Source organism: Acomys russatus, chromosome 6, assembly GCF_903995435.1.
Source record: "Acomys russatus chromosome 6, mAcoRus1.1, whole genome shotgun sequence".
Classification (NCBI taxonomy): domain Eukaryota; kingdom Metazoa; phylum Chordata; class Mammalia; order Rodentia; family Muridae; genus Acomys; species Acomys russatus.
This window is the reverse complement of record NC_067142.1, coordinates 56,128,461-56,141,246: the sequence shown is the minus strand read 5'-3', so window position 1 is coordinate 56,141,246 and position 12,786 is coordinate 56,128,461. Positions and strand designations below refer to the sequence as shown.

The window sequence follows — 12,786 nt, the reverse complement described above, 5'->3', positions numbered from 1 at the left end:
CCCACTCTCAAGAGAGGCTCCTCAGTGGATCAGTTCATACTGACTTAGTTAATTCTCAGTGGAGAAGTCAGGTACATTTCTGGCTTTCTCTAAGGCAAAGTGGCACCACCAGGGCCTGGAATTTTCTCCTTAAGTAATAATGGCACCGTTCTAGAACCTTCTGGGAAGCTGAGGATGTGAGAAGGAGTAGAGGTTAGAAGGATGAGGAAGACTTAGGCCATGGGCTGTTGAAAATTATTCTAGTGTTTCAGGAATGGAAAGGACAGTTTTATCCGTGACACATCGTTAAGCAATGATCTCCTCCTTTGAATAGTTTTGACTGACACCTGTGTACAACTTCTTCAGTTAAGGGCAGAAATGAGCTGCACTTCCTGAAACATAAATTGAATATTGCTATGGTTTTGACACTTCTTAATCATTGAGTATCTGAAAGAGCAAACTGATATATCTGAAGACTGGTAAGGCGAGACTTTCAAATATAGCCTGAAGACACCAACCTTTCCCCCGCCATAATCCACATCCATCCTTATAATTAGACTGTGAATCCCTATTTGGGCATGTTCCTTCCTACGCCCATGACATAGATTTCAGTTCCTGTACTGCTTCATTCTTCTAGTCTGGAAAAAATAGGATTCCTGTGCTAACTTTTACCATTTGGTATTTTTAAAATCATTTGCTGCTGGAAAACTGCATAATCCAATTGTGTGATTCCTCACCGGGCAGAAGACCTTGTATGCAGGTTGAGAGGGAGGGGCGGGCAGGCAGAGGATAATCAAATCCTACTGTTAAGGGAGAGTCACTCAGAGTGAGATTTGATGTGTTTCCAGGAAATACGCTTTCCTCACCACTTCTCTAACCTTATAGGGAATAGAGGTTGACACTTAGTAGAAAAATAGTAACTTTTCATAGCAAGTTTTAAAGATGCAGGATCAGACCCTCCATGAGATGGGACCTGGGAGTCTGAATTTTTGTAGTATCTTTCCCAGTGGTTTTGATGCTGTTGGATCCAGAGGCAGGAAATGTCTTGCACATCTCCTCGGGTAGGTGATAGATCTGTTGAATGTCTCTGATTCCTTCCTAAGCCCTGTATCTTAGTCGTGTCTCCTGAATTCCTGATATGTTCTGGGGTCATTATGTGTAGATAGTTGACCTTTGTTCATGCTCCTAGGTAGTATTAGTTTTGGTAGTTCCCTGGTTCCTTCCTGGAGCTCAAAACAGAAGAAAGAAACACAAGCACAAGCTGGCACAGATGCTCTTCCTCATCAAAGAACTTAGTCAACCACCGAGCCCTGGAGAAATGAACAATTGCTGCCCTACTTGGAGTGTTAGTGGTGTGTGTGTGTGTGTGTGTGTGTGTGTGTGTGTGTGTGTGTGTGTGTATGTGTTACATGTGCCTGTGTTTGTGTGTGTCTATGAGTAGATAGATGATGGACTAATAGATAAATGATAGGTAAATTGTTAATAAATAGTAGATAGAAAAAATATATGGAGAGAGAGAGAAATGAAAGAGAGAGACAGAGAGAGAGAGAGAGAGAGAGAGAGAGAGAGAGAGAGAGAGAGAGAAGATACAAATAGTCCCTCCATCCATTCATTTTTCCTTTTTCCAGGAAACTCACAATTTCCAGAATTGTTTACACATCTGCTTACAGAAGTACTATATATGAGCTAGTGTGTTATCATTCCAATGTTAATAGCAAAATTTAGGCTGTAAATTCAACTTGACGTTTCAGCCAGGTCTGTTTACCACAGAGTAGCTTTGTATGTATTACATGCTTGTTATAAGCAAGAGCAGCTGTGTGAAGCCTAAGGATCCACAGGGCTGTTGCCTAGTAAACTCTCTCAGACACCTCACCTCACGCATGAGACCTACATGAGGGTCCACATGCATTCACCCCTCAAGCCCTACTCTCCTTTGCTCTCTCCCACTCTTGCTCCAAATGCCATCACAAGCTCTTGATGTTCTTGTAGCCACCAATTTTTTTCCATTAACATCATTATCTTTTTCCAGGGTCCATTAGAACTTCTCATGTAATGAGAATTTGGGGTGTAGCTGGTCATTATTTCCCTAGCCACCCACAGCTCCACATTCTGCATACCGTTCTCACCTGCGTCACATAGTTTCTCTTATTTCCATTAAGATGATCATCTTTCCCCCAAACTCTACAGCCATCACCTCATTACAACTCCATTACCTTTTAGCGTCATCTACATTACAACTCCATTACCTTTCACACGGCCACCATTACCTCTCTTATCACCCCCTCTACATTTCGGGTGCCCTCGCCATCTCCTTTACAGCCACCAGCTTTCCAATTACAGGTCCATTATCTTTATCATTACCTCAGTTACAATCATAATTGCTCCCATAACAATCTTAACACCTTTATCCACCCTTCTACAATGCAAGACCCTGGCCACCTTTGATAAAGCTCTAGGCATTCTCATTCTACACCAGACATGTACCTCCACATCTCCATTAGCATTAGAAGTCCTTTCCTTTCCTTCATCAAATGACCCATGATAATGTTAACTGCAGAAGACCTGCCACTTTCCACCGTAATTCCACCAGCGCCGTTGTTACTCTTCTTTACAGCTCACTCCTCCGATCTTCTCTTTCCACACCAAACAGCAATGATCCTCATCTTAAAGGCCTCTCACCTGAACAGGCCTCTAATGCAGTGGCCTGACTCAAGTATATCTAACTGCCAATGTCTTCTTTGTTTTTTAAAATATCACACCTTGTTTCTGTAGAGGGCTTAGGGATTCATGCATACCCCAGGTGGAGTCAGTTCTCTCCTTCCACTGTACAGATCTGAGGGATTGGACTAAGATCGTCAAACTTGGTAGCAAATCCCTTTACCTATGACCCACCTTGTTGGATCTTCAGAGTCTTCCTAAAAGCAATCAGGACTGACCTTTTCTAGTATTCTCATGTGGTGAGGGAGGGAGAGATGACCATCATTGCATTGCTTTTTTTTATAACTCCTTAAATTGCAAGGTCCTAATGGACTAGCTCTCAGTTTCTCCCAGGAGCACTTAGCATGTGGCCAGAGTTAGTATTCAAGTGAGCACAGCTCACTCAATAAGTGCATGCATCACCATTCCTCCTGTATCCTCACACTCACCATCAATTTTTGTTGCATTGATCACATCAAACTCTCATCAATACACTCTATCATTGTGTTACACCCTAGGATGAATGCATCTGGTCTTCCACTCCCAGATCATCATCTCAAGAATTATACTTCCTTGGGCTCCATTATATCCTGTGCTGAGGCTTGACTCAGGGGGATAGGCTACTTCCTATACTGTCCTGCTTCCCTTCCAGAACAGAATTCCTCTTCCATGAGGAATCAGGGGCACTTTCCCACAAGATATGTCATGATCACTCTCCTAACAATTTATTCTTGCAAAGTGGTAAGTACACACTAAGCTGACTGTGACAAGAGTCAAATGACAAAGAGCAGCCTCCTTTCCATGTTGGTGTCTGACTACATGATATTCAAGGCAGAGCTTATGAGAAGAGCTCTGAACAGAGACTTCCTGGGTATAATTTCCTGATCTTCCACTTCCTGGCTTATTCCTTTGTTTCCTAAGCTGTAAATGGAAATAATAACAGCATCTACTACTACTATTGATTGTCAGGTGGTAAAAATGAGCGAATATTTGGCTATGAGTGTCAGCATCTGTTTTGATCTGCTGCTGAGTGAAGCTGCTCAGAGGATAGCTATGATAGGCTCCCGTCTGCAAGAATAGTGAGTCTTGTGGAAAAGTGGGGAGGGGGAAGGATAGAAGGTCCTGGAGGGGACAGTAGCTGCACAAGAAGACCAACAGAGCCATCTAACCAGAGGGTCTTACAAAAACTGATGCACCAACCAAGGACCATGTATGGATTGGACCTAAGCCCCTCTGCAGATGTAGCTGATGGGCAGCTCAGGCTTCATGTGGGTCCCCTAGTAAGGGGAGGGGGCCTATCTGTGACATAGATTCTGTTGCCTGCTTTTCAATCACTTCCCCCAGCAGGGCTACCTCACCAGGCCACAGGGGAAGAGGATGTGCTCAGTCTGCTTCTATTTGATGTACTTGGATGGGTTGGTGGGAGTAGATGGGTTCCCCTTTTCTGAGGAGTAGGGGGAAGGGGGGTAGGGGAAAGAGGGAGGGAGGCTGGGACCTGGAGGAGAGTAGGGAGGGGGCTATGATTGGGATACAAAGTGATAAATGAACAAACAAACAAACAAATAAGTTTTAAATGAGTGAATAAAGTAACCCAAACAACATTTATCACAGGGAAAATATTAACAAACTATAATTTCTTTGAACTGAAATGATTGTTAAAGTTCTAGACTGAACATTCAATGTGCCTGAAATTCTGGAAGCAGTCTATCAGAGTTCTCATCGTTATAGTTCTTAAATCATTTCCCAACTTTAGGGCTCTCAGCTGACTCAGCAGGAGAATGTAGCAGCCCCTTGGCCCATGGCCACAGTTATTCTGCACTGCCAGAGAACTCTGGGAGTTTTCCTCCCCGGGCCTGATGAAAACTTTCTGTGGCTGTGTCTGACTTTGCTGCACAAACATTGACTCAGCCCACTGCCTGGCAAAGCCTCACAGATAGCCCTGCCCTGCTCTCACTCTCCTCCTCTTTCTGGCTGCTGGCTGAAGTGATGCTAGGCCTTCTCAGGTGGCCCTTGAATATGGTCAACAAAATCTTAGAATCAGTCATGGCTCCTTAAGGAGCTTTGCTCTTCTCTGTCTCTGTCTCTGTCTCTGTCTCTGTCTCTGTCTCTGTCTCTGTCTCTGTCTCTGTCTCTGTCTCTCTCTCTCTCTCTCTCTCTCTGTCTGTCTCTCTCTCTCTCTCCTGCCCCCTCTTCTCCCCAGCCCCCACTCCCTCACTGCTCACTGACTAGATTTTCTACCTGGTAGCTATCCAGACCAGCCACCAAATTATATCCAAGTATATTGCTTACCCTTAACTCTGCATTTTCTGGAGGAGTATGTCCTAAAATTATCTTCTCTTCTTCTATCATTTCACCATCTCCAGTCTGTATAATCCTCTTCCAGTGGCTCTTAGACAACAGAAAAAATATCTACTAAAACCATCAGTAGTCCAGTATGGAGAAACAAGTATCCCTGGGTATACTGGCTCTGAAAGAAGAACCTGGCACGGTCAACCTTGACAACAATGTATCTCAAATGGCAGGTGACACTGTGCAACCAGTGTTATTGCTTTTCTAAAATTTGAGTGAGGGTGATGGTGAAGTGGGGTTAATTTTGGGAACAGGGAAATTTCATAACATCATTTACAGTGTACTTCAGGTAGCCATAGAATTTTCTAGTATGTTGTCCATCTAGTGTATTCCCCATAATTTACTACTCACTCCATTAGTTGCAAAGGTTTACAGATCCTTCTACTGGCAAAGGCTGTTGAGGATCTTCTATGGGCTCTTTACATCCAACTGCTAGAGAATCCAGGGGGTCAGTGTCAGTCTGGTTACATTAAGTGTAATAATAAGTCAAACTCAGAAAGACAGGGACCACACCTCACCTACGTGTAGAAGCTGAAAGGTTATGTCACTGTAGAGAGTGGAATAGTGCTTTGCGCAGCCCAGGTAAGGTGTATGGGAGGCAGATTGCTAGAGGACGCTATGGGCACAGAGGTTCAGTTAGATGAGAGGAATAATTCCTAACGGTCTGTAGCATAGTAGGGTGACTATGGTTCACAAGCATTAATTAAATGTTTCAAAATTGCTAGAAGAAGGATTCTTAAAACTCGCAAGACAGAGAAATGATAAATGACTGAGGTGATAGGTACACCAATTATGTTACTCTGGATTTCATAAATATGTACAATTACTATGTGTCAGAATTTTTTTTTTTTTTTTTTTTTTTTTTTTTTTTTTGTCTTTAAGGTGTAAGGCTGTCAGGGCAAAAACACTCTCTTTAAGCAGACCTTGGAAAGGCTTCACCACTATGCCATCACAGAGACAGGGCCAAAGACATGACTGGGATCCTAGAGCTATTTCCTGCCCTACAGTGTTGGTCTTTGACCAAACTAGACCCATGGTTAGCATAGGTGTCCATGGAGACAAAAAACAGCTATGTTGATTATCTGTAATTACTGCATCATCATCACACCCTGCCTTTTCTCTCTGTTCCCTTCTCCTTCTTTCTTTCTAGTCTCCCTCCCGCCTCCTCCAAAGCTCCAGGTGCTAGGCTCACATGCTCTTCCTGAATACACATCAGCTATGCAGTCAAGGCTGACTGCTCAAGCTCTGTTCTGAAGTTTTCTTTGGTTATCAGCTCCGAACATCCTCTGATACTTGTCCTGTTTGAGCTTCTAGCCCAGAAATATAGACAGTACTGAATATTCTGCCAAGTGCAGTGATGGTCTGTCTTTTGGGTTTAGAATTGCTCCCTTGACCAAATTCCAAAATCTCCACAAACAGGACTCATGATCTGTACCCCATCCTGTGGCCTTTATATTCCATACAAAAATTGCTCCCAAAACTTGCTAACTTCATCTTTTACCCTTTTCTCCCATTTACCCTCGTTTATCTTGTTTTTCGCTTTATCTACTTTCCTCCACCATGTTCTCCTCATCTCTGCTGCCTACATGTCACAGGCCAGTGGTACTCAGCTACTGGTTACACATGGTAGATGTGGGCCAGCCTTGGGAGATTTCTGATTCATGTTTCCTGGAGGGAGCTAGGGTTTGCATTTGAGTGACAATGTAGATGGTACATTAGACAAAGTTGGCTTTGGTTTGGCATGAGGGGATGAAGAGATAGGAAAGAGATGTAGAGATGAGAGGGAGTATGGATGGGGAGGCAGACAGGAGGTCAATAGAGTTCACACATACAGGAACTCAATCATAAAACTGTAAGTACCAATTATCTCCTTACATAATATTTTTGAAACTACAACATAGGTATTTTCATCTAGGGCAAAGCATGGATAATTTAAACTTGCTTTGATGACATACATGCCCAAAGATAATTTTACATGCTCTTTTTCAACACAGGCACAAGTTCTGCTTTTGATCAGTTCTGATCCGTATGTTACAAGGCAATTTCAGTACATACTTAGCTGTATCAATTTGTATCTGTGCACTGACCTTCGGGACTCTGCTCCTGGTTCAGTGTGCCCTGTGATTCTGACTGTTCAGGCAATGTTATTTTTAATGTTTCTCTGAAACCTGGAGAGCTGCAAAGTTAGGCATTCATGGATAATAAAAGTAGTGAGGAAAATAAAATTTTTTATCAGCTTGTTTACACAATTATGTAAATGATGAGCACTTATACATGGCTGATTCCTCAATTATTCATGGTTAGAAGCTCTTGAAAATTCAATTCAACTAAATAACCTTTCTTTCAGTGCTCATGGTGAGCGAGGTACTGTGATTTAAAAAGGGGGAGACAACGATACAATTTGATCAGGAACATTACAGAAATGCACAATAAGTGTAATACAAGTCGAGTAAGCTCGATGAGAATCGTGCAACACATGCCTCAAGGTTTCAGAACGGGAGACACACCACGGATTCTGGTACATTTGTGGAGGATGGAGGAGGTCAGTCTAGAACCCTCATTCACGTACAGTGCTGTGTTGGAGTCAGGTCCCATCTCCTCCTGACTGAACTGTTACACCAGCTTTCTGCTTCGTGGCCCCTCGCATTGCTGCTCCACAGTGACCATTTTCAAGGCAATCTGATTGTGCTACGCCTTAGCACATAGTTTCTGCACCCTCAGTCCACCCTGTCTGCCTACCATGCACACAGTGCCCATGACATTTCATGTTAGCTGGACCCCAGGGACTTCACTTGACTTTCCTATGCTGTTTCTTCCACCTACATGGGTCCTCTCTTCTTTCTTTTGCTCCTCGTCCCTCATATATCTGGAGAACTCCTGTCCAACCTTTTCAGCTCCTTTCCAGAAGACACAGCTGCTGAGTTTTAACCCACCTTTATATTGTTCTCATCCCCACCTCTCTATTTATCCTACTACTTTATTTATGATTTGGGACAGAGGCTAGGCATCCTTACATTCCATACAGTGTGCCCTGCATGTGATCAGGATGCACACTGGTCATGGCACATGCTGTTTACTAAATATCTTTCTGCCAGGGCACATTGGATTCCCTGCTTGGGTGAGTAGGCCATCTCTTTTGTCCACAGGATTAAATACTGAGCAATGTTGTATGCAAATGTAAAACTCTCTTCCACAGAGTTTAAGAGGAGGCAACAGAGGTTCAATGGAGCAAGAGAAAGCTACTTTTATTTGTTTAAATGGAGGCAAGTCTTCTCTAAGATGAGAAAAAATAGCTTATGAAAAAAGCATATATATATATATATATATATATATATATATATATATATATATATATATGAAAAGAGACATTGGAACAGAACAGTAGATGTATCTATCAGACTTTGGGTTTAGGGGAAGAGTGAGCCTTTGCAAGAAGGAAGGCTGATTTCTCTGCATACAGAGACACGGGACCAAACAAGGCACGGAGGAGAGGCCAAAATGAAACAAAGCCTTTGTACATAGCCTAAGGCTTGGCAAGGGCAGGCAAACCCATAGACCTAATAGCATTGACTTTTTCACAGCCACAAATGTTGAGAGAAAGCCGCAAACACAACACTAGCAAAGTACTTTAAGGAGAAGTGACCTTTCCGGCAATATTCTCTCCATGAAGGTGCATCCCAACTGGACAAGTGCTTACCTTCTCAAAGGCGCAGGCTGCACATAGGGGCGAAGACCCCTGACACTCCTTTTATAGTTCTCCACATCAAACAGCCTTTGAGCCCTTACTGACTGCAGTTTGAGATAGAATCAAACATGATCCTGGGGCTGAACTCTACTGAGCTTCTGCAATCCCCAAAGCTAAAGCAAGCCATGCCTATGCAGCTGTCGTGTCAGATTCTGGCTGCAGCACAATGCATCCCAAACTACCCAATGATGTGTGCGTGAAGGTTGGCTTGAACTGGGAACTCGTAGGGCCAGAACAGTAGGACAGGTTTGTCAATCATACTCTCTTGGCCTCAGCTTCCTCTCCATCTCCTGCCTGTCTCCTGGGGATGCCTAGCCTGGCCTGAGAATCAACAGTAGGGAAGACAGCCCCACTTGTTTGTTTGCTTGTAATATCTTTACCTCAGCACCAGAGCATTCCTTTATGCTTACTTTTGATCTTTTTTTTCTTCTTGTTTCCCATTCTGTTCTTACCTTTCCCCCAAAATTACAGAATGTTAAATTGGAAAGCTATACATATTTATTTGATCAGTGCATCTGTCTTTGCTGGAAATGAGTCCACATATGACTTACAGAGGGAACTAATATACATAGGCCACAGAAAACCATCCCTTATCACTTTCTGTTGTTTCTACCCAAACTCGGGTATTACTGACACTAATGAACTAAATAAATAAAGTAGTAGTTGCTCAAAAGCACTGTTTCCTGAACTCAAGGTTTCCGGAAGGTGTGGGGACACTGAGAGGCTTTCCTGTAGATTATAGAACATGAAGGACAGAGCTCTCCTTGGGCTCTTGGTCACCAACCTAACTTTCCTTGAAAATATAGGATCATCAGGACCATCAACATAGAACCCAAGTTCCTTAGAGATGAAAGGGCCCTGATGGAGACAAACAAAGCCACTCTCGGGCTGCAGTGAACCTGGGAAGAAGGCAAAATGCTTGAAAACGCGTCTGCCATCCAGAGCAGCCACAAAGCAGGGAGCTCAGTTCCCCAAATATCACATTTGTCTCCATTTGGCAAGAAGCTGAAAGCCTATCTGGGGCCATTTAAGTTCTAATGTTATTAAGGGCTCGTCTAATCAGCACTTAAAATAAGCTGCTCACAAATGCATTGGGACTGAGGAGGAAGAAAGAGAAGCAAACTGATCCAGGCAGCTCAACCCAGCCTGGTGAGCTTACCTTGGACCAAACTGCCAAACCATGGAGTTACCTAGCTGTCCTCCTTTTTGGTAACATCTGCAATTCTATATCACGCAGCATTCACAAAAAAGATATTTGTAAGTGCGGGGGAGAGAAAGTTAATCTGCATAAGCCATGTTCTCCTGAGAGGTCCACCATGCACCTGTGACAACATGTGACAAGGCTTAGCAAGGAAAGATGAGCTGGCTTCTATGCCTGGGGGTGGCTTTCAGACATAACTGACAGAGAATGGTTGAGTCTGAGAATTACCCTGAGCCAATTTCTGCAGCCTTCTGAGAAGTCCTACCTTCAGGGGACCCAGCAGAACTCTCCATCCTTGTCCTGGGCCCCTGACAGTAGTTATCTGCCTTGTGGGTGCTTCTCCCTCCCATCTTGGTTTTGACTTTTCCTGGGACCAGGAGCTTCTACCAGCCCTAAACCGAGATGGATCCTGATCCTGGCGTGGATATGGCTGTCATGGAATCTGGCTTTATCCTTTGGGTTCTCTTTAAACAGCAGACTCACCTAGACTCATCTAGCCCATGTTGTTTTGGGCTGTGCACTCATTTTCAAGGGTAAGCCTGAAGCCAGGGGCCTAAATACTGGAATGATGCTGTTTCCAAATGTGACAGTGACATGTGTCCTCAGTATTGTCTTCTCTTGCTGCTCATCTTGGCCAAAGTACTTATTTTCCCGCCTTAGGGTCTCACTCATGAACCTGGAGCCATCTTTCATCCTTTTAATCCCTTGAGCAAGAGCTTCAGCTCGCAGGGCTGGGTGGAGGTATGGGGTACTCTAACCACCTTAAGGTTTTTCTCACATCCCAAGCAATCTTATTAAGTCATTTATTCAGCATCTAGGCAGAGAAGGGTGAAAGTACCCTGGGTCTTCTGCTGGCATCGGATGCTTAGAAGTCAGCTCACAAATCAAGTGCTTTTATCTGAGGAAGTCTTTTAGATGAGAGTTTTAATCTTTCCCCAACTCAAGTGGTTTGCCATGTACAGAAATGTTTTCTCTGAGTAGAGTGCAAGTAAGTGAGACCATCGCCATCTAAACACGCTCTGTGACAGGTAGCCCTCACCACTGCCTAGCTGATCCAACCTGTTCTAGTTCTGTATGGTTGCAGAAATTTTGTTCTCACTCAGCTGGTAGCCTTGAAACCTCAAACTCACCAGCTCACCCTGAAATGCTAATGGCTGACAGGGTTTTTTTTTTTTTTTTTTTTTTTTTTTTTGATACTTTGTAGTCAAATGACCCTAAGTGAGACAGGGTGCTGCTGAGGACAATCTGGGAAGATTGTGATGTGGAGCTTCAGATGAGACTTGTACTGTGTCTGCTGTAGGATGCTAGGAAGGATACTGAGTACAAGGCAAGGACACAATGAGGCGCAGGAAGAAAATGAGTTTTTCCTCGACAGACTTTACAACTGTGTAAACAAATAGTGCAGAAAGGGCTGGTGGGTATATCATCATTGCTTTGCACAATAATAATAATAAAACCCACCCAGACACACCTGTTTGTAAAGTTCTCAATTCAGTGAATAAGGTTTGAGTGCCATGCAAGTTACTGAGGGAGTGAAATATTCATTGCGCCTGTCAGCTCAGCACCCTCAGAGCCTTTCTTCTCGACCATTTTTTAGAGGTTATTATTTCAACCCCAAATTTTTTCAGACATATATATGTGGTAGGAAAAAGGAATTAGGAAAGCTTTTAAATTAAAAGAAATAAAACGACAGGTTTTTCCTCCAGCCGTATAAATAGTTATGGATAGAGATAAAGAGATGGATATTTTTTCATAATACTTTATTAGGGGTTTTGGAACTCTGGAATTTTTAGAGTCAGCCTGGTGAATAATTTAGCATTGATTCATGCAGGCCCTGTGCAGGCACTCTGGGCTGGGAATCAAGTCTAGCTTTCTTGGAGGGACGGAGTGCACCGAGACACTTTTATTACCAGCCACATCATGAAATGCATTTCAGAACTATTTTATGAGTAGCCAAAATCTTAGTACCTGGTTTCTCGAGTGATCTCAGGGACCGTGTGACGCCCAGAGGAGCTGATGCTATTGGCCAGCTCATTTCTCGGAGCGTATCCCCAAGGCTGTTGTTTCAGTGACAAAGGGTCTCGGTCCCGGGGAATAGGCAATTCCTACTGAAAGGCTTAAAGTGGCCATTGGCATGGCGGTTAGTAATAGGCCCACAGCACACAGTACCTTCGTGATGCCGTCCTCGCTGATGTTCTCTCTTGACCGCGCGCTCTTTGATTCTAACTCCAGAACAGCTCTGTCCTCTGAATTGTTGCAGACACCTGCAACAGGAAGGAATATGTAGCTTTACAGTGAGAACCTCGGTTTCTGTTTTCTCTCCTCTTACTGTGCTCTCTCCAGAGTTTTATTTATTTATTTTATTAATTCTTTTGATTAAGTTTCACAACCTTGTGATAAAATGATAAATATCTAAGGTAAAAATGACGTAGAATCATCGTAGATTCAGAAATATGTTTTACATAACACATTCAATAACTTTAAAAGTGTTTGTGACAAGATTTGGATGATCTGATTGCAACAGATGTTTGTCACTTCCTCCAAGAAGCCTCCCATTCCAACTCCTGCAAACCAGAGTCCCCTTTATCCCCTCAGTGTCTTCAGCATGTTGAGTACTCCTTCATGATGAAATTAGCATTTGGCGGAGTCTCTTTATCTGTTGACTTTTCACTTCAGGCTCTCAAGGACCTTCCTGACTCTCCACAAGGTCAGCATCTTTATCCTCCTCCTGCTTTATTTGGATCATGTCCAAGCACAATACTAACAAAGGGGAGCTCAATAGGTAATGAATAAATGCATGCAGAATAACCGTCTC

At 43.3% G+C, this 12,786-nt stretch overlaps 1 protein-coding gene across 1 annotated transcript in view; it reads right to left on the bottom strand.

Annotated features, from left to right (window-relative positions):
- Window positions 1-12,238, bottom strand: part of Tnr (tenascin R) — a 189,889-nt gene extending 177,651 nt beyond the window's left edge. Inside the window, exon 1 of the mRNA XM_051147658.1 lies at window positions 12,141-12,238. The gene's annotated coding sequence lies outside the window, so the exon portion shown is untranslated. The remainder of the gene's footprint in view (window positions 1-12,140) is intronic.
- Window positions 12,239-12,786: the final 548 nt, after the last annotated feature.